The following is a 22,177-nucleotide window of genomic DNA, read 5'->3' as shown; positions in this document are numbered from 1 at the left end:
CTCTGAACTATGGTTGATTTACAATATTGTGTTTAGCTTCAGTTGTAAAGCAAAGTGAATCAGTTTATATATTGTATATATACAAGTATATCTCCACTCTTTCTTCATACTGTTCATGGGGTTCTTGAGGCAAGAACACTGAAGTGGTTTGCCATTCCCTTCTCCAGTGGACCACATTTTGTCAGAATTCTCCACCATGACCTGTCCATGATTGGTGGCCCTGCAAGGTATACCTGCAAGGTATGACTCATACCTTCCTTGAGTTACACAAAGCTGTGATCCATGTAATCAATGCAAGAAGGTAAAGTGTTTCTGAAGAGGTTTTACAACAGCTGAGAAAAGAAGAGAAGGGAAAGGCAAAGGAGAAAGGGAAAGATATTCCCAACTGAATGCAGAGTTCCAGAGAATGGCAAGGAGAGATAAGAAAGCCTTCTTAAGTGAACTGCAAAGTGATAGAGGAAAACAATAGAATGGGAAAGACTAGAGATCTCTTCAAGAAAATTGGGGATACCAAGGGAACATTTCATGCAAAGATGGACCCAATAAAGGACAGAAATGGCTAGGTTTTATCTTTATGCTTATAACCAATTTAACTTGATTTTTTTGTGGATGATTTATGCTATTTATTGGAACTTTCTGAGTTTTTTGCAGTTAGTGTTTCAGTATAAATTTTTGAAAAGATTATGCTTTCTCCAATAGATTCCTTTCACCTTTATTTTAAAAAATCCATTTTCTCATATACAGAGGTATATTTCTGAGCTCTTTCTTTTTGTGCCATCAATTTAGTTATTTCTTTGCACACCAACACCACTCAGTTGTGATTACTGTTGCTTTAAATAAGTTTTGACATAGGTAGTGTCACTCCTCCATTTATGTTCTTTGCAATAACACAATATATTGTCACTGGGAGTCACATTCTATAAATGTCCATTAGGACAATTTGGTTCATACTGTTGTCTGTACTTCATGATCTTCTATTTAATCTATGGGTCAATTTGATCTACTGATCTATTAATCTATGGATTTCAGTGTTCCAAGAGATATTAAAATATCTATTGAAATCTCAGGCTACAATTTCCATTTATCTTGGCAGTTCTATCAGTTTTAGCCCTATATAATGTGAATCTCTCTTATTAGGTGCATGAACACTTAGGAGTCTTAAGTCCTCTTGAAGATTTGATCCCTTTATCACTTTGAAATGACCTGGTAATAATATTTTTATTCTGAAATTTATTTTTTCTAATATTAATATAGGCACTCCTGTTCCTCTTAGAATAGTGTTAACATGTACGACTATTTAGTTGTTTTAATTTAGCCAATTTGTGAATCTATATTTTGAGATTTTAGACAACATATAGTTGTACCTTACTTTTTTATCTATCTGAAAACATTCGCCTTTAACTGGAATGTTTCTACCACTTATATTAAATGTGATTATTGATATGGTTATCTGTCAGTCTATCATTGCTGCCATTTGTTTACTGTTTTCCCACATGTGGTCCCCCTTTCTTCTCTCTTCCTGTCTTTATAACATATTGTTCATGATTCCATTTTGTCACCTTTGTTGGCTCATTAGTTGTAACCCGAAATTTAAAGTTATTTTAGTTGTTTATAAAAAGTTTATAATATATATCTGTAATTTATCATAGTCTATATATATATATGATATCTCACCACTTCACAAATACTAAAATAACCATATTTTATGTGTAAATAAATATACATGTATTTCTCCTTCCAAACTCTGTAATATGTTTGTCATATATTTTACATTTATATAGATAGTAAAAGCTTCATAATATTGTAAAGTTTTTAATAATTGTCATATTGCTATTTTATTATCATAATGTTTTTATTTTTAAAAGATATTCCATTATCTTAAGGAGTTTCAAATAGCAAAATAAAGCCTTATATATTTACCCACATAATTATAATTTCTGGTGCTCTCCATTTTTGTGTATTTATTTTCCTTGTTATGTGCTTATACATCTAGAAGCCATGATTTCTTGCAGTTTTGGTATCATACAAGAAGAAAAACCTAGTCTCTGTTTCTCCATCTTTAGTATTTAGTATTACTTATCATCTTTAGTTTTATTATTTTAAAAGTTAACTGCTTTTGGATTGCTAGTGAAAATATCTTACCTTGCTTATTTGGGACATGAACACTTAAGAAAATATTAAATTAAGATGCACCAGTGGGAGACTGGAAAACATTGTGATTTTTAACAATGACTTCTATCTGGGTGAAATTATTACAAACAAATGGGCAGCTATGTAGTTTGAAAAACATGCGGGAAAATACGTTTATTTTTCTTTATTGTTTTATACAATCCCTTTGGTCTATTTGAAAAGTATTAATGTTAAACATTTAATTGTAAATGCGCCAGAGTTCTGAGGTCACTGAAACACTTCTTTTTTCATTTTTTAAATAAAGCTAATTTTTTAGAACAGTTTAAGTTTACAGCAAAACTGAGCGAAGTAAGGGGATTCTGATACACCCCCTCCTTCACACATGCATAGCCTCCCCCAGAAGCAAAATCCTGCAGCAAAGTGGAACCTTTGTGGCCTTTGCAGACTGGCTTCCCTCACTTTCTTATATACAATCAGGCTTCCTTCCTGTCATCCTGTGGTTTGATAGCTCCTTTCTTTTGAGCACCGAGGAACACGCCGGGGTCTGGATGCGCCATGGTTTACTCATCCCTTCACCTAGTGAGGGACGTCTTGGTTGCTCCCATGTTTTCACAGTTACGAACAAAGTTGCTACAGACGTCTGTGTACAGGCTTTGGGTAAGCAGACATTTTCTACGCCCTTGTGCAAATAACAAAGAGTGAGATTGCTGGACAAACACAAGTTTAGATTTGGAAGAACTGCCAAAGTTTACTAAGTGTCTGCGCCATTTTGCATTGCCAAGAGTAATAAATGAGTTTCTGTTACTCCACGTTCTTGTTGGCATTTGACATGTTTTCTACTCCTTTATATTTTGCATGGTACATGCAAATATAGGACTTGGTACATGTTTATTTGAAGAAATAAGTTTAAACAAACAGCATGATACTCAGAGTTGAAAGCAAACAAACAAACCGGAAATCCCAGCTGTATTTACCTCAGAGGAAAAAGGCCAGTGCTAGGAGCGCACCAGGGCTTCCCAGGAGGCTCAGTAGTACGGACTCTGCCTGCCAACGCCAGACACAGAAGACACGCCGGTAGGACGCGGGGTAGATGTTTGACCAGGGACGATCCGCTGGAGGAGGAAACGGCAGTCCCGTCTGGAATTCTTGCGTGGAAGATTCCTTGGACAGAGGAGCCTGGCGGGTTGCAGTCGTCCTCGGGGTCCCGAGGAGGAGGAGGAACTGAGCGCACACAGGAGCTCCCGGGTTCGCTGTCCACGGCCGGCTGCGCCTGGCCTGGGGGGTCCGGCAGCCCCGGGGATCCTCCTCTCAGGTCGCCCTGGACACAGAAGTCCCCCGCGGCCTCGCTCCGCACCCGGGCCCTCGGCGTCCTTGCCCGCGGAGCCGGAAGTGAGGTCACGGCCACAAAAGTCCGCGAATCTCCTCTCGGCTTAGTGGCCCGGCGCGCCCCGTTTCCAGCACAGGGCCCGCAGATCCCGGTTTTCTGACGTGCGACCCGCCTCCCTCCCGCGACAGCATCCCCGGGGACGCAGGCCTCCTCGGCGCCACCGGGCACTCGTGGACAGAAGGGGCCCGGGGCCCGTGAGGAAGCCGCCGTCTCCCACCAGGACTCGGTTGCTCTCCGTCGCCCTCCGCGGCCTCCTCATTGCCTGCGCGGCTTCGGCGGGACGGAGCCGGACACCTCCCGCAGCCTGGCCCGGGACATGCTCCCCGGGCGCCCTCCCGCGTCCTCCCCGGGATCTGGAGCCGCGCGCCCCGCGCTCCGTTTCTGCGCTCCTCCCGGCGGCGGGCGCGCTCGGCGGGGCGCGGAGAGGAGCCCCCAGCCGCCCGGCGATGGCACGGAGCTCAGATTCGCAGACATCTCTTGGAGACGCGCCTCTCTCTGGGAAGGAGGAGGCTCCTTCCAGAAAGTGTGTGAGAACCAGGGACAGACTCTAAGCTCACAAGAGCTCTGTCCCCAGCAGTGACACGGAACCAGAGGCGGGGCTGAGGCCGGGGGTCTCAGACCTGCAGAGTCAGAGGGCCCCCGGGGCCGCCCCTGCTCTTGCTCCCGCCCCTGGGGCCGCGGAATTCTGCGCTGTAGGGCTTCAGTCTAGGGCCCTGAGGCGTTTGTATACTATCTTTGATCCAATGTTTTCCTGCAGCACCGCTTACTTTTTTTTCTAGATAACGTTTGTATTTTTTATTCCTATTTTTGTTCAAAGCTGAATCCCTTGATATTTTAAAAGATAATACAAGAAATACAGTGAAAACTTTGTTTCTGATAAAAATAAATGCAAATTATAAATCTAACCAATTTACAAAAAAACATACAGTATCACAAATTCATGAAAGAGGAAACTGGAATTGTTTATAGTAAGACAGAAATGAATTTACTCATTTTTATATAGTCTAAAAATAATACTATGTAATGAACAAATGAAACTAATGTGGAAATGCCCTCAAATTTTATATAACTCAGATTCATTTAACCCAATTACTGACTGTGCCACTTTTAAGTCATTTCAGACAAAACTTGTACTTGCCTTTGCCCTTCCATGCATTCTCGCATCAAGTCACGTGTACCAAAGGGCTCTGGAGTTACTGGTCTAACTCTATTAGACATAAACGGGCCACAGCTTCATCCAAACAACTGTTTTCCCATCAATAGAATTTCTGAAACAATCAGCTGATTTAAATTCCCTGTCTTAGACTGTATATTGTACATGATACCAAGATTAAATATTCTCAAACTGTACAAACAGCAAAGAGGACAGTAGCTAGTAGTCAGTCTCCAGAGTAAGTGTTGCCAAATCTCTCCTCCTATTGATCCAGAAAGGAAAAATACAACAGGGATTTCTTTTCTGCTCCCCCGCACTAAGGTGGTTGTCATTTTTCTGGGAACTGGCAGTGAGAGTTTCAAGCAGACAGGACAGAGAAATTGGGAACACTGGGTCACAGCCAGGGAAGGGAAGGACTAGGACCACCCCTGGAGTGTGTACGCTGTCCTGGCCCATTAACGTCTGTGACAGACTGTTCCGCCTCTCCTGCCTCATTCTCATTATTACTTTCATTTCATCTTGGCTTCTATATCAGTCACCCTTTGTATATTGTGACCCTACATATGCTTTGCATGGCTTTCTCAATGATAATTCTTTCTATTACTGATTATACTTACTGTTCAATCTTCAGTGAAATACTATAAAGTCAAGAAATGTAAATTTTAGGCTTCTTTCCTATGCAACAAGACATGCTTACAAAATTTGTTCAATCTTCAAGGATAGAATGACATACTATAAAGTCAACAATTGTAACTTTTAGGTTTTATATCCTCTATAACAAGACATGACTTAGAAAGCAGTAGATGCTGAATGAATTAGAAAATGTGTGCTTTAAATTCATAAGAAGAGCCCCACTTGACTGGATGTCTCACTGTCTATCTTGGGTTATAAGACTTAATAGCACTTCATGGCAAAAATAACATATGAGAAAGTCTCCTGATTTTAGGTAAGAAGAATTGTAACTTAGACCTAGTTTTGCAAATTAAAGCCAAGTAGGGAAGCAAGTGACACAAACTGATAAGAAATTTTCCATAAAAATTCAATGTTTTAGTCACCTATTAATAAAAGAATATAAAATTGAAAATTTCTTGAAGCTTTATGAAATCAAAAGCATTTATGTACAGTGCATCCTAAAAGCATATATTAAAGAGCATACCAGTGTATGAAACTTCATGCACAGCATTCCATGGGAAATAAATGTATTGGTCATTTTTTGAATACCAAATGCCTTGTGCACTACTTAACTGCTTGATATTAAAAAAAATCAAAATCATCTTTCACAAATATTTAATAAAGTAAAATGTAAAAATACTTCGAAGAGTCTGAAATAACTAGCTATCTGCCTATCTACCTAATATGTATCTATCTGATTCAAAGACCTTTATGTTTTAAAATAAAAATATTTTCATATAGCAATAGTGAAAACTATGGGCTTGGTTAATAATAATGGGTCCACGTGGGTTCACAAGTTGTAAAAAAAAAAAAAAATCTGCTGCATAAGAGAGACAACTTACAGAAAGTGTGAGAACATGAGCATGGGGGAATCCCTGAGCCCAAGTTCAGGCAGATCTGCGGTCCCCATCTACAGCATGTCCTTCAGGACACTGACTAGAGCCGAGGACCCAGGTCCACCTCGCACTGTTTCTGCACCTCCTCAACCTATTTCTTACAACGCTGTTTCTGACTCTCCAGGATGCCTTGGCAGGACCTGCCAATCTCCAGTCTCCTGCAGGGAGATTGTTGCAACTAGACTTGATCACGAATCCTCATGGAAAATCTGACCTCTGTACTTGGAGGGGTTTTTAGACTCTCCGTGGAACTGAATCCCTCATGGAAAAATAGTTTTCTGGGGGAGATTCAACTCTTGTACATTGTCCTAAAACTTCTCGTGGGCTTTCATTTGGATTTCTTTGGGGACATCTGATTTCTTGGAAAACTGGATACATAATCTCTTGGAATATGCTTTGGGAACATGCGTTGTCTTGGAATATTGAACACTCAATCATGTTCCCTGAAATGAACCACTTTCTCCTGGGACTCCTATTTCTCCTTGAAATCTTGAATGTATGTTTTATGTTTTATGTATCTTTTATGTTCAGAGCTTTATGTTCTCTGATAACTACTTGTCTTTCTCAGACAGAACCATTGTCAGCCCCTGATACTCAGTTTGGGGTGTTTGGGGAAGTATTAGGGCCATAAGTTCTTTAAAAAATGGGTAAGCTTTCAGGGGCTTCTTGGGTAAATTAGAGTAGTGTGTGTGCACGCGTGCACATGTGTGTTTTGTTTTTGTGAGGATTTTTTAAATATTCCTTAATTTCCAGGAATAACTCTTAAAATGCACAGGTTCCTCATCTTATAAAAGTTTCTAATCATTCCATTATACACATTTCCCCAGAAGTATCTTATAAGTAAGATACTTATAAGTATATTATAAGTAACTTTTCCCCTGTCTATCAGGTATGGAGGTATTTTGAATGTGTGGCCATCATTGAGTAGGGGACTATTCTCCATGTCTTCTAGTAATTTCACAAGATCTTCCTTGGACACTGGAAACGCCATTTCTAGAATTTGGAGCCACTTACAAGGTACCAGTGATACAAGCACCACCCTAAGAGCTTGACCATCCTCATAGCAAAGACATGGAAGGTTAATTCTTTCTTGAAGTTCTGTAGTGTGTGGGATGCAATGATTCCACAGGCAAGTGAAGGAAAATTCCTTTCCTTGTATTTCCTAAATGAGAAAATCATACCACACTGGTTATATATCATTTCTATAATCTAAGTAGACCCTTAAAAATAAAATGAAAATTGTTGCAAATCCTGAATTGGTTATGTTTGGATTTCAGATGCAACATCTGTACTCTTCAAAATTCCCTTATCTCTTCAGCATGTTTTCCACCCAGTTTTATAGGGCTTATCCTAGATGGAACTTAACAAAAAAATGAGTTATTCAATCAAGAGAGTTAGAATCAGAGATATAATCTAGGAAAGTGAAGTAAAAAGGTGAAAATGAAAAGAGAAATGGCTGAAAGGAAAGGCCTTGGATTCCATACCACACAGAATGGCCTTCTGTGAACTGAAGGACCGAGGGTCCAAGAGAGGATCCAGAGATACAATGAGATAAACAGAGAAGCTGGTTTTGAGATCTGTCAAAAAGAGACTGATTGTCTTAGGGGAAACTCAAAATCAACAGCTTATGTAATAGATATTTTTAACCTCAAAATAGTGGAATTTCCTTAAGCTGTGAATCTGCAGCTCAGTTTCCTCTCTACTCTTGCCTTTATCCCTAGTACTTTACATCTATTATGTTAGCTATCTTTTGGAAAATTTTGTCAATAGAAGAATAATATTTTGTCTATTCGGTTCAGTTCAGTCTATCAGTTGTGTCCAACTCTTTGCAACCCCATGAACCACAGCACGCCAGGCCTCCCTGTCCATCATCAACAGTGGGAGTCCACACTAACCCGTGTCCATTGAGTCGGTGATGCCCTCCAACCATCTCACGCTCTGTCGTCCCCTTCTCCTCCTGCCCTCAATCTTTCCCAGCATCAGGATCTTTTCCAATGAGTCAGCTCTTCATATCAGGTGGCCAAAGTATTAGAGTTTCAGCCTCAACACCAGACCTTCCAATGAACACGCAGGACTAATCTGTTTTAGGATGGACTGGTTGCATCTCCTTGCAGGCCAAGGGACTCTCAAGAGTCTTCTACAACACCACAGTTCAAAAGCATCAATTCTTCAACACTCAGCTTTCCTATAGTCCAAATCTCACATCCATACATGGCTACTGGAAAAACCATAGCCTTGACTAGACAGAACTTTGTTGATAAATTAATGTCTCTACTTTTTAATATGCTGTCTAGGTTGGTCATAAATTTCCTTCCAAGGAGTAAGTGTCTTTTAATTTCATGGCTGCAATCACCATCTGCACTGATTTTGGAGCCCAGAAAAATAAAGTCAGCCACTATTTCCACTGTTTACTATTCTATTTGCCATGAAGTAATGGGACTGGATGCCATGGTCTTAGTTTCCTGAATGTTGAGCTTTAAGCCAACTTTTCCACTCTCCTCTTTCACTTTCATCAAGAGGCTCTTAGTTCTTCTTCACTTTCTGCCGTAAGGGTGGTTATCTGCATATCTGAGGTTATTGATATTTCTCCAGGCAATCTTAATTCCAGCTTGTGCTTCCTCCAGCCCAGCATTTCTCATGATGTACTCTGCATATAAGTTAAATAAGTAGGGTGACAATATACAGCCTTGAGGTACTCCTTTTGCTATTTGAAACCTGTCTCTTCCACGTTCAGTTCTAACTGTTGCTTCCTGATCTGAATAAAGGTTTCTCAAGAGGCAGATCAGGTTTTCTGGTATTCCAATCTCTTGAAGAATTTTCTGCCATTTATTGTGATCCACAGAATCAAAGCCTTTGGCATAGTCAATAAAGCAGAAATAGATGTTTTTCTGAAACTCTCTTGCTTTTCTGAGTATTCAGCGAATGTTGGCAATTTGATCTCTTGTCCCTCTGCTTTTTCTAAATCAGCTTGAACATCTGGAAGTTCACGGTCCACATATTGCTGAAGACTGGCTTGGAGAATTTTGAGCATTACTTTACTAGCGTGTGAGATGAGTACAATTGTCCGGTAGTTTGAGCATTCTTTGGCGTTGCCTTTCTTTGAGATTGGAATAAAAACTGACCTTTTCCAGTCCTGTGGCCACTGCTGAGTTTTCCAAATATTCTGGCATATTGAGTGCAGCACTTTCACAGCATCATCTTTTAAGATTTGAATTAGCTTAACTGGAATTCCATCACTTCCACTAGCTTTGTTCATAGTGATACTTTCTAAGGCCCACTTGACTTCACATTCCTGGATGTTTGGCTCTAGATGAATGATCATGCCATCGTGATTATCTGGGGCTTTTGTCTATATGAACTCTTTAATTCGTGTGTTTCTTCACTGATTCACCAAACACTTCTATGTGTTCTGTTCTGAGTACTGCACGGAGAGTGGGAATGTAACAATGATATGAAATAAGATAAGAATTGTCTGAACTATCACAGGAATTTCCCTCAAGTAGTCAAAATATCTACTAACTTGAGAAAAGTTTGCTGAAGAGTGTGACGAAATGGTATATGCTAGAGTCAGTAAATGGTACTAGGCATTGGTTCCTTTTGAAGGTCACCCATATGTCCTGCAATGAAACAGTCTTGGTTTTACAATTTTGTATATTTCTAAAACCATTGATTATGTAGTTTAAAGGTAGTGACCTTTATGGTACATAAACTTTAGTTTAATATAATCCTTATTTTAAAAAGAAAAGCAATTGACTATATTCTATGAAATACTTCATAATGAATGTTTATTAAAATTTAATTAACAGATTTATGCATACAACACATTTATGCCATTTTGTAAACATACAATCACTATGTCACATTAAATAACAATGCGCTGATGGACACAGTCAGGTATCCTGTGGCCTCACATGAAGTGAAGGGCAGCATTATCCCCAGACAAGAAGCTCCAGTAAATGGTTCAAGAATTGGACAATTCATGGAGATTTAAGGCAAAGAAAAAGTATCAGAGGGGAGGAGAAGGCGGAAGGAAGGGAACTATATATGAGGGAACTTCTGAAAACATCATAGAAGCTCACAGTTCCATTGTCATAATCCAAAAACACTCCAATCTTACCCAGAGGCCTTTTCACAAAATGAACTAAGGGTGGGGAGGTGGTGGACAGAATATACTGACTGTTCCCCTTTGTAGAACACAGAAAAAAATGCTTCTTCAGCACCAATGATGATACTGGTATCACGTGTGAAGATGCTTTTACAGATCCCCAGAACCCAGCTGGAGGACTGTGCCACATCCAGCTCCCAGTAATGCCTCCCGGAGGTGAAGGCCCAAGCTCCCCAGGACACAGCACACGCCCCGCCCCGGGGCTGTCTGGACCCGCCAGGATGGTCATCCTCAAATAGCACACTTGCATCATCCAGGATCGTATGGTGAACGGTTGTTGTCCGACTCATAACATTATTCACTGCAGAAAGAGTAAAAATTGTGTCAGCCAGTTGAATTTCCATGTCTCTGAGAGGCAGAGGCTGTCTACCCAATAAGCTTTTTAATTTTCCTCCTCCAAGGAAATCAAAACAAAGACAGCAAAGGGAGTTAGAGTGACTCTTCTCTGAAGAATAAAAGTTATTACTATCTCTGTGGCATACAGAAGTACATCAAATCAAAGAAAAGACATATATCATGAACTGGGTGAAGTCTGACTTATGTCAGTCTCTTCATATTTATTTTAGGACTCACGTAAAAACACGTATTCTTATATTAGAAAACTTTTCTTGTGTCGTTTGTAGTTAATACTATGGAAATTGCAGATGGCACTTTGTTATCACATGGATATTTATGGGGGTATAATCTCTACCTATTACATTTTCAAAGGTTAAAAAATTGATAGAAATCCATCTATGAATAATTTGGACGCTTCAAAAAAGATGTTCTGACTAACAGTGTTCATGCATCCCTTGCATTAAAGTTGTTGTGAGATTGAGAGCATTACAATTCTTCTGCCAAAGCCCATTTCAGTTTTTCTGTCATTTATTCCTAATTTTAGAAATAATAAATATTCTTTGGGCAATGTGTAATAAATATAGCTATAATGAAGTGAAAGTGAAAGTGTTAGTCCCTCAGTCCTGTTTGACTCTTTGAGACCCCGTGGACTGTATGTACCCGCCATGCTCCTCTGTCCAGGAATTCTCCAGGCAAGAATACTGGAGAGGATTTCCATTCCCTTCTCCAGGGATCTTCCCAACCCAGGGCTCCAACCTGGTTCTCCTGCATTGCGGGCAGACTCTTTATCATCTGAGCCACCAGGGAAGCCCATACAGTAAATTAAAAGCAACAATGACGGATTTAGGCTCAAGAGTGAAATAAACTGAGTAAACAACATATTGATGGTCATTCACAGAACTAAAATACTGTCTCTTTATAATCACAGTAACAGCCTTGTTGCTTTCCTTTTTCTCATCCTATGTCAGATATATATATATATATATATATACATACACACACGTGTGTGTGTGTGTGTGTATGTGTGTGTGTATCTGGATTTGCATTTTCAGGAAATTATAGGTGGCAAACATCAGACTTGGTGTTTATAATCTGACTATAGAGGCAATAAAAGAGTCCGAAATGCAGTACTTGTATGCAGTCTCAGAAACAGAATGATCTGTTCATTTCCAAGGCAAACCATTCAATAGCACAGTAATCCAAGTCTATGCCTCAACCAGTAATGCTGAAAAAACTGAAATTGACCAGTTCTATGAAGACCTACAAGACCTTCTAGAACTAACACCCAACAAAGATGTCCTTTTCATTATAGGGGACAGGAATGCAAAAATATGAAGTCAAGGTATACCTGGAGTAGCAGGCAAATTTGGCCTTGTGGTACACAGTGAAGCAGGGCAAAGGATAATAGAATTTTTCCAAGAGAACTCACTGGTCATAGCAAACACCCTCTTCCAACAACAACTTCTCTACATGGATCACCAGATGGTCAATACCAAAGTTGGATTGATTATATTCTTTGCAACCAATGATGGAGAAGCTTTACACAGTCAGCAAAAACAAGACCGGAAGCTGACTGTGGCTCAGACCATGAACTCCTTATTGCTAAATTCAGTCTTAAATTGAAGAAAGTAGGGAAAACAACTAGAACATTCAGGTATGGCCTAAATCAAATCCCTTATGATTATACAGTGGAAGTGACAAATAGGTTCAGGCGATTAGATCTGATAGAGGGAATGCCTGAAGAACTATGGACAGAGGTTCATGACATTGTACAGGAAGTAGTGATCAAGACCATCCCCAAGAAAAAGAAACACAAAAAGTTATATGGTTGTCTGAGGAGGCTTTATAATTAATAGTGAAAAGAAGAGTACTTAAAGGCAAAAGAGAAATGCAAAGATATACCCATTTGAATGGAGAGTTCCGAAGAATAGCAAGGAGAGATTAAAAAAAAAAAAAACAACCCTTCCTCGGTGATCAATGCAAAGAAATAGAGGAAAACAATATAATGAGAAAGACTAGAGATCTTTTCAAGAAAATCAGAGATATCAAGGAAATATTTCATGCAAAGATGGGCTCAATAAAGGACAGAAATGGCATGGACCTAACAGAAGCAGAAGATATTAAGAAGAGGATGTAAGAATACACAGAAGAACTATACAAAAAAGATCTTCATGACCCAGATAACTAAGATGGTGTGATAACTCACCTAGAACCAGTCATCGTGGAATGCAAAGTCAAGAGGTCCTTAGGAAGCATCACTACAAACAACCAAAGTTAGTGGAGGTGATGGACATCCAGTTGAGCGATTTAAATCCTAAAAGATGATGCTGTGAAAGTGCTTCACTCAATATGCCAGCAACTTTGGAAAACTCAGCAGTGGCCACAGGACTGGAAAAGGTCAGTTTTCATTCCAATCCCAAAGAATGCTCAGACTACTGCTCAATTGCACTCATCACACATGCTAGTAAATTAATGCTCAAAATTCTTCAAGCCAGGCTTCAACAGTATGTGAACCCTGGACTTCCAGATGTTCAACCTGAGTTTAGGAAAGCCAGAAGAACCAGAGATCAAATTACCAACATCTGCTGGATCATTAAAAAAAAAAAAGAGAGAGTTCCAGAAAAACATCAATTTCTGCTTAATTGATGACACCAAAGCCTTTGACTGTGTGGATCACAACAAATGTGGAAAATTCTTCAAGAAATGGGAATACCACACCACCTGACCTGTCTCTTGAGAAATCTGCATGCAGGACAAGAAGCAACAGTTAGAACTGGATTTGGAAGAAAAGACTGTTTCCAAGTCCGGAAAAGCATAAATCAAGGCTATATAATATCACCTTGTTTATCTAACTTAAATTCAGAGTACATCATGAGAAATGCCAGACTAGATGAAGCACAAGCTGGAATCAAGAATGTTGGGAGAAATATAAATAACCTCAGATATGCAGATGACACCACACTTATGGCAGAAGGGGAAGAACTAGAGAGCCTCTTGATGAAAATGAAGGGAGAAAGTGAAAACGTTGGCTTAAAACTCAACATTCAGAAAACTAAGATCATGGCATCTGGTCCCATCACTTCATGGCAAATAGATGGGGAAACAATAAAAAACAGTGATAGACTATTTGGTATTGGGGGATGGTCTAAAATCACTGCAGTGGTGACTGCAGCCATGGAATTAAAAGATGCTTGCTCCTTGGAAGAAAAGTTATGACCAACCTAGACAGCATATTAAAAAGCAGAGACATTACTTTGCTAACAAAAATACATCTAGTCAAGGCAATGGTTTTTCCAGTAGTCATGTATGGATGTGAGAGTTGGACTATAAAGAAAGCTGAGCACCGAAGGACTGATACTTTTAAACTATGGTGTTGGAGAAGACTCTTGAGAGTCCCTTGGTCTGCAAGGAGATCCAACCAGTCCATCCTAGAGAAAATCAGTCCTGAATATTCATTGGAAGGACTGATGCTAAGGCTGAAACTCCAATACTTTGGCACCTGATACGATGAACTCACTCATTTGAAAAGACCCTGATCCTGGGGAAAATTGAAGGCAGGAGGAAAAGGGAATGACAGAATGAGATGGTTGGGTGGCATCACTGACTCAATGGACATGAGTTTGAGTAAACTCCAGGAGTTGGTGATGGACAGGGAGGCCTGCTGTGCTGCAGTCCATGCGGTCACAAAGAGCCAAACAAGACTGAGCGACTGAACTGAACTGATAGAGGTAGAAAAAATGTTAACAACTTCAGGAATTTATGCACCACCTTCATATCCAAAAAAAGAAAAAATACAACAAAAATGAAAGAAGGGTTGTTCCCAAGAAGCTCTAACGAAATGTAGTCCTGATTGCCAAAAGACTTACTCTTACTTCTGAAGTTGTTCAGCATGTTTAGGAATCCAGCGACAGGCCAGGAAGGGAGCTCTGGGTTCACGGGCTGAGGCTTCTGTATCTGTGCCAAGTCAGTCCTCTAACGAAGGACATGGGTTCCATGTCAAGACCAATGGCTAATCACACGAGCAATGCAAAACAGCAGACTTCACTACAGGATCTGATATGTTCTCAGGATTCTCCTACTTTTGGTGATCTGCATGTAGAATACATTCTACTCATTGAGAATATAAAAATGTTGCCATATATTTTACTAAATATAAATCACATCAAATTTCATTTTCCCCATTTTTCTCAGACAATATTTCAAACTTGCACTCACTAAACTTCATTCCCTTCGTCAATTCCATCAATTCAAAGATCCTGGTCATTTTACAGACAGCAAAAATTCAGGCTAAGCTTTTGAGACTTCACTCACAAAGTAGTCATCAAGGATGCATTCTGTGTCCAAACAGAAGTCCTCACTGACCAGACTTGTTTACTCTTGTAAGTCCAGCAAGGTGACACAGGTCCAACCTGGCTGCCCTGGTCTTGAACGTCTCACTTCCCATTGGGCAGCAGAAAGCCACTCCCTGTGAGGTCCTGCCTGCAGGGGGCTTGCTGTGATGGAACGGGCTGAGTCACTGCTACTCAGTATTAACAAAATCACAGTCTCTCTTTTCATGGTATGGAGTGTGCCTCTTTCATGCCTTTTTCACCTTTCAACTCACTAGGATAGGTGCTTCCTCTGTGATGTCTTAGAAAAATCCCTTGCTAAGTTTTATTGCGGTCAGGCTGGAGAGAATGGGTTGAGTGGTGGAACAAAGCCCAGAATGTCAGCAGGTTTTCAGATATATTTGATTTCAGTCAAATGGAAAGGAAACTACTGAGACCAAGGGTCAGAAACCCTTGAAATTCCTTTGAAATAAAATAGAAAATATCCAAAAAGACAATGTTGGTAATCCATATGCTAGGGTTCTGTACCTGTGGATTCACACATGGATTCATCTGTACATTCTGGGCTATGTATTTGCTCATTTATTCCTTTATTTCATAATAGGATCAGAGCTACTATTCTACCTATACTTCATATACAGTGTGCACCAGTCAATCCCAAGTTCCCAGTGTAAACTTCCTTCCCCTTTGCCTTTGTTCTGAGTGAAAAAATTCACAAAAAATTCCAGAAACTTCCAAAAATGTAAAAATTGAAAATGCCACATACCAGGGAATGACTTATGCAGCATTTACTTTACACGGTATATGTTGTAAAGTTGTCTTGAGATGACAAAGTGTACAGGAGCATGCGTATTAGTTATCTGCAGACACTGTGGCATTATGTCTAAAGGATCCTGTATCCTGGGATTTAGATATGGGGGAGGACCTGAAATCAATCCCCAGGTCCCAAGCAAGAACTGTGGGTCCACCTCATCAAAAAGACAAAAATATTTCAGAAATCAAAAAATGTCAGGGTATACTCATGTTTCCAGCACATTGTCCAAGCCCTGCAAAGGGAAAAAAAAAAATGTTAATCATTAGGGTTCTGTCCTTTTCCATCTCCTTTCCTATTCCTGTTTCAAAATAAGACATGGTTTTACAATTCTTTTCTAAGTAACACTCAGAAGCAATCTTCATAACAGACCCTAACCTAAAACATGATGGGCTTCCTCAGGTCTCATTAAAGAGGGAAAGAGGGCAGGAACAGTCTGCACAATGATGCAGCAACATCTAGGTTTCCAGTGTCACTCACTGCCCACTGCTGTCTTCAAGAAGTCATCTCACCATTTATGGTAACGATTAAAGTAAACCAGACAATTGCATAAAAATAATTATATATTGCATTAAAATTGATACCAGTTCTAAACATCTTGCCTGTGTGACAGGAAGAACCTCGGTGTCTTCAGGAAGTGTGGATGGCAGAGAGTGCTGAGGGTTTAGTGGGATGTATACTGAGATTTACTCCAAGAAAATTAACTTTCCCCTGGTCACAGAATCTTGCTGATTGTGTTACCATCTGTCTGGATAGGTAATATTTCAGTGTCACAGCAGCTCGTCTAGAAGAGTGTTTCTCTCTCTGAGGACGGACCCTCCTTTCTCATCTGGAGCAGCTCCATGTCCATCATGTGGCACATCTCCGTCAGCTCTCTGTCCATTTCTTTCAGACTTTCCCTCTGTTGAGTCATTCTGAATACAATCTCCTCGAGTTGTTCACAAATCTCCTTGGCTTCTCTCTCCAGGGCCCTCAGATGCAGTTGCTCCTCCTCCCGGAGCAACAAAAGCATCCTCTGATACTTAAGCTTGATCATCACCTTCCTTAAGGCCACATAGTCCTAGAGATAGTGGATCCAAAGCATTACTTATGTTCACATTCAAAAGAAAGCTTCAAATATTATTTCCTTAGTGTCATCAAGGAAGTTCCTGACAAACTGCCACATGCATCAAAGAGTCTTGAATATATTTTGGTCCTTATTGCCCATGCTTTTTCTGAATCCTTAATCTCTTTCCCTGTTTAAATCAAGTCATCTGAGGGACCCCAGGCTGTCTCCCAAGGAGGATTCTTCTGGGTTCTTATTCCATCAATTATTTCCCCTCCCCCCTAAGTCTTTTTTTCTCTTGTTCCTTTCTCTGATTCTTCTCAATATTCCTTCTTGAAGTAAACCCATTTTTTATTTATGTATTTTTTTTTTCCTGCATGCTCTCTTCAGTTGTGCCCAACTCTTTGTGACCTTGTGGACTATAGCTTGCCAGGCTCCTCTGTCCATGGGATTCTCCAGGCAGGAAGAATGGGGTGGGCTGCCATTTCCTCCTCCAGGGGATCTTCCCAACCCAGGGATGTACTCCATGTCTGTTGTGGCTCCCACATTGCAGGCAGATCCTTTACTCCTGAGCCATCATTTTCCCTCTAGGTATGACTCCCTTCCTCTCTTCTCCTTCACAGTCACAGTTAGTGTGATGTGTCTAATACCCCATGTTTGAAAAGGCTTATTCCAATCTTCAAAATGTGGCCTTGGAATACATTTCATGGCTTGGTCTCTCAATATACTAGCATTTTTGAACTAGCATATATTAGCCTGTTCTAATTGCACTTACCGATTAGTCATTTGAAACCACTCCTCCAGGGAAGAGACCAGTAGCCTTTAACGGGAACTTACCTAAAAAAATTGACCTAAAAATATCTAAGCTAAAATTATATCAATATTTATACAAATAAGTATGAACATTTTTATTATTATCTCAAAGAACTGAGTTGTGTTAGCTTCCTGATTCAGGCTGATTTGCATTTCTTCTCTCATTTTCCATAAAGAGCTCATTCTCTTCAGGAGTTTCTCCTGCAAAATACCCATGGGATTTAGTGACAGAGAAGATGACACCATAAATTTAATCCCCTTATTCATGAGCAAAGGCATTTATTAGTTATACAGAAACCTTGACTTAGGAGGCTGTTGTCAGAATTTTCCACATTAATTTAATTTGATGTTAATATTTGAATATCAAGGAATAGAACTATATACTAGAGAACAGGGGGAACTTTACAGATAATGGAATACATTCCCCAAGATACTGAGACTCAGACTCTAATAACCCGAGTAAGAAAGCCTCAAGCTCCCATCAGAAGCCTGTGTCCCTGGTGCCACCCGCCCCGGGAGGCTGCGTTACCTCACATGTGGACACCTGGGCAACAACCCTGACAGGACACATTATATGTGAGGATCCACATTCAGAAATCCCACCTCCACTGTCTCCATCCCATCACCATCATAGCACCCTCGTCTTCCTCTCTGACTTAGGAGCCTCTAGATCCCAAACTGCTCCAGAGGCATCACCTACCCGGGACTCCTCAGCAGCCCTGTGTATCGGACTGTGGCTGTGAGCTGCGTGCTCGGGGCGTTCAGAGCAGGGCCCGCAGAGCAGGGTCTGGTCAGCCTCACAGAAGAGGCCTCTGGCTTCCTGGTGTGTCTCACAGATCTGCTCCTCAGAGCGGTGGTCGTGGTCAGCTCTGGCCTGTCTGGCAAGGGAGGCCAGCCTCTTGAGGGCAATATTGGTTTTGAAATCGGGCCTCTCTGATATTCCCCTGCACTCAGGGCAGCTCCTTGGAGTCTGGCCTTCTTCCCAGCAAAGGCTCAGACAGGGACGGCAGAAGCTGTGCCCACAGTCTATGGTGACGGGGTCCAGGAAGCAGTTCATGCAGATGGAGCAGGTGAGTTCACTCTGGAAGACCTGCAGTGTGTCTGAATCCATGTTTCTGAAAATTAAAGAAATAAGAGAGGGTAAGAGAAAAAGTCTTTCTTCTGCCCTCACCAGGAAAAATAAATCTTTTGGACAAAGTCCTGTCTTGAACTCTAATTTCCCTATTTGCTTTCCTCCCCAGAACAAACCTAGAGGTGATGGCTATATACACCTTGGTTATGAACTATTATACAAAAGATGAAATACAATAAAATAGTCCTTAGCAACTGTTTCATTTAAAATAAACCAGGATTTCAGTCATACTAAAATTATTAATACATGGAGAAGCTTCAAGATTAGTGTGTGTGCGCTCAGTCCTGTCTGACTTGTTGCTACGCTATGGACTGTAGCCCACCAGGTTCGTCTGCCCTTGGGATTTCCCAGGCAAGAATCCTGGAAAGGGTTGCCGTTCCCTTCTCCAAGGGATCTTCCCAACTCAGCAGCTGAACCGGTGTTTCCTGCATCTTCTGCATTGGCAGGTGGATTCTTTACCATGGAACCACCTGGGAAGCCCCTTAAAGATAAGAACAGAGGGTAAGTGCTGGGATGGCTTCAGAGTTACTTTATTAGCTGATTCAAACAGAAGCACACACAGAACCTCAGTCTGTCTCTCTTGATCTCCACGACTCCCTGACTGGAACCCACACTAGCACACCCTTCGTTTCTCTCCTCATGGCCTCAGTTCCTTCTGTCATCAAAGTGACAAAAGTGCTTTTCTAAAAACAAAGGAATTTGTTTACAAAGAAATGAAACTTCATACAATCAATGTTGGCTTTAATCTGATGTCTTAACCCTAAAGAGTTCAGAGCTTGTTTCCAACTTAAATAACAAAACTGCTCCTTTCAAGACAAAATGAAGAAGAAGAAGAAGAAGAAAATGTCACTTCTAGTTCAGGAAAGCAAGTTTTCCTGGAGCCAGTTCATATCATCAGAGCATGCCATATTTTGAACTGGTGAATGTTCAAGTATCACAATAATCAGGAAACAATAGTTAGCATGAATTGTAGACTTAACATCATTTGTAGACTGATAACATCAATGACCATGATAATATTAAAACAATAATAGGAGAACTTAATATGTGTTGCCTAGTATTCCTCATTGAATTAAATCCTTTTCTATGGATTAACTGCTTTATTTGTCTCAACAGTATTTACTAATTTTCTATTTTTACCCACATTTTATAAGGAGGTTACTTGATATAGTGTGGGTAAAAATAAGAGTTGTCTGCAAATCCCACATGGAATCTGTGCTTGAGGAAGTGCTCAAACATGGATAGTACTGACAGAATAAATACAACTAGCTTTTGTGTCCAGGATTGCCATTAAAATTTTATTTTTAACTGAACATATCAGAATTTTATTGTACCTTCATCAGAATTCACCTTTGGTTGTAGTCAATAAAATTTTCCACTCTTTTTCAGTCGGTAACTCTCAAATTCAGTTCAAGATTTAGGTGCTCCACTGCTGGTGGCAGAAACTTTCAAAAGTCTTCACAGCTCAGCCAACTCCAAACATCACAGCTCTGGGCTCCAGAGAAGATTGAGCTTCGGTCTTGCTGGATGCTTTATATTCTTCAATGACCACGCCCATTTCTTCCAAGTGATAGGGTTATTAACTCCATGAAAAGGTACAGGTGCACATGATTAGATTTTGCAGAGTTGGAAACACATGAGGATGCCAATGATTGAATTCAAACGTTTGAAACCTACTTAATCCAATTGCCACAATCCAACCCGTGATAAAAGTCTCACCATGAATTTACCTTTGTAATTCATGAAGTTTTTTTAAATAAACCATCCAAGTATGAATTTCACATCTCCATTTAATGAACTATATTATAGTGTAATAGCACCTACCCATCTAGACCTATCACCCACTAGATTTACTTGCCTTTCTGAATTTGCCTGCATTTATTCAATGATATTTCTTCAGAATGAGGAGTCCTTCACATTCTATTCTTCAATCTGGGTACTCACACTCCTCCAAAATACCACATACTGCTCTGGCCACCGTAACCAGAAGCTGTTGTATGGAAATAACTGAACTCTCCAGGTGTGGAAAGTTCAGCGGAGTAGACTCTGAAAAAAGGACACAGACAGCCTCTGTGGGCGACTGACAAAACTTGACTTCTATATCGAGTCTCGTTTTATACATGAGAGCAAGGAAAGAGCTTACAAAAATCAAGGTTACACAGATAGAGCTTGAGCACATACAAAGTTGATAACAGCAAGTTTACAAAGTTCATGAGACACATAGACTCTATTTTCTCAGGATCAAAAGACAATCTGTTTTACTCAAGGCAAGCTTGTTATTCTCAGCACTATTCTCATGCAGTCTTAAAAGCCATAAGTTCTTCCTCCCCCGGGACTTGAGCTCCCAAGGGTCATTGTTCCCGCCAGCCAGAGAAGGGAGGTGGTCCTATCTTAACAACCCAAGCCAAGGCCAAGTCTCTGATTGTCTGTGCTGGGGAGGCTCCCTCCTCCCTCCTTTCTTCCCTCCCAGCTCCCTTAGGATGGGGTCGCAGATGTGTTTATCTTGTAGGAGGAGATGGGGAGGGTTGGTGGGCAGCCATCTGAAAATAGCTAAAGGGTATGGAGTGTCCATGGGGTCTTAAGTCCTGGCTTTGACACCTAGGATAAGAGTGTTGTGTTTTGGTCCTCGTGGCTTTCAGATATCCAGTTGGAACCAGATGGACAAGAGTTCATTAGGTGCGAGGTCTGTTCGTGCTCTAAACTTGTGTGATGACCAGCTAGAAGATGCAGGAAATGTTTCCCAGGGCAAAACATCGAGACATGCCTGGGGCCCTGGCCCTTTGCCAGTTCCTTGTGAGGACCTTCTCCTCAAGGCAGTCAGGTAGTTTCCCTCAACAGCCAGGATTGAATTTCGTATCTTCATTTCACAAGCTATATGATAGCCCTAATTGCAGCAACCAATAATCTCACCAGTAACAAGTGAGAATGCGAGCCTGCTAAGTCTCTTCAGTTGCATCAGACTCTGCGACCCCACGGACTGTAGCCCACCAGACTCTTCTGTCTGTGGGATTCTCTAGGCAAGAATACTGGAGTGGATTGCCATATCCTCCTCCAGGGGATCGTCCCAAACAAGGGATCGAATCCTCAGCTCTTATGTGTCCTGAATCTGCAGGTTTTTTACCACTAGCGCCACCTGGGAAGCTCACAAGTGAGAAAAGGGACTGCGATTTTCCTTCTAGGAGTAGCAGTGACTCAGCTTGTTCCATCACAGCAAGCCCACTTGTTCTCTAAAATGCAGAGATCTTTGCCTTACCTGACATGGAAGAGGGGAAGGGAATGAAGTTCAATGAGTTCAAAATTGAAATAATG

At 40.7% G+C, this 22,177-nt stretch overlaps 1 pseudogene; it reads right to left on the bottom strand.

Moving 5' to 3' along the window:
• Positions 1-10,215: 10,215 nt before the first annotated feature.
• Positions 10,216-18,847, bottom strand: LOC133068566 (tripartite motif-containing protein 64C-like; annotated as a pseudogene).
• Positions 18,848-22,177: the final 3,330 nt, after the last annotated feature.

This window comes from Dama dama, chromosome 2 (assembly GCF_033118175.1).
Source record: "Dama dama isolate Ldn47 chromosome 2, ASM3311817v1, whole genome shotgun sequence".
Lineage (NCBI taxonomy): Eukaryota > Metazoa > Chordata > Mammalia > Artiodactyla > Cervidae > Dama > Dama dama.
This window is presented reverse-complemented; position numbering and strand designations above follow the sequence as displayed.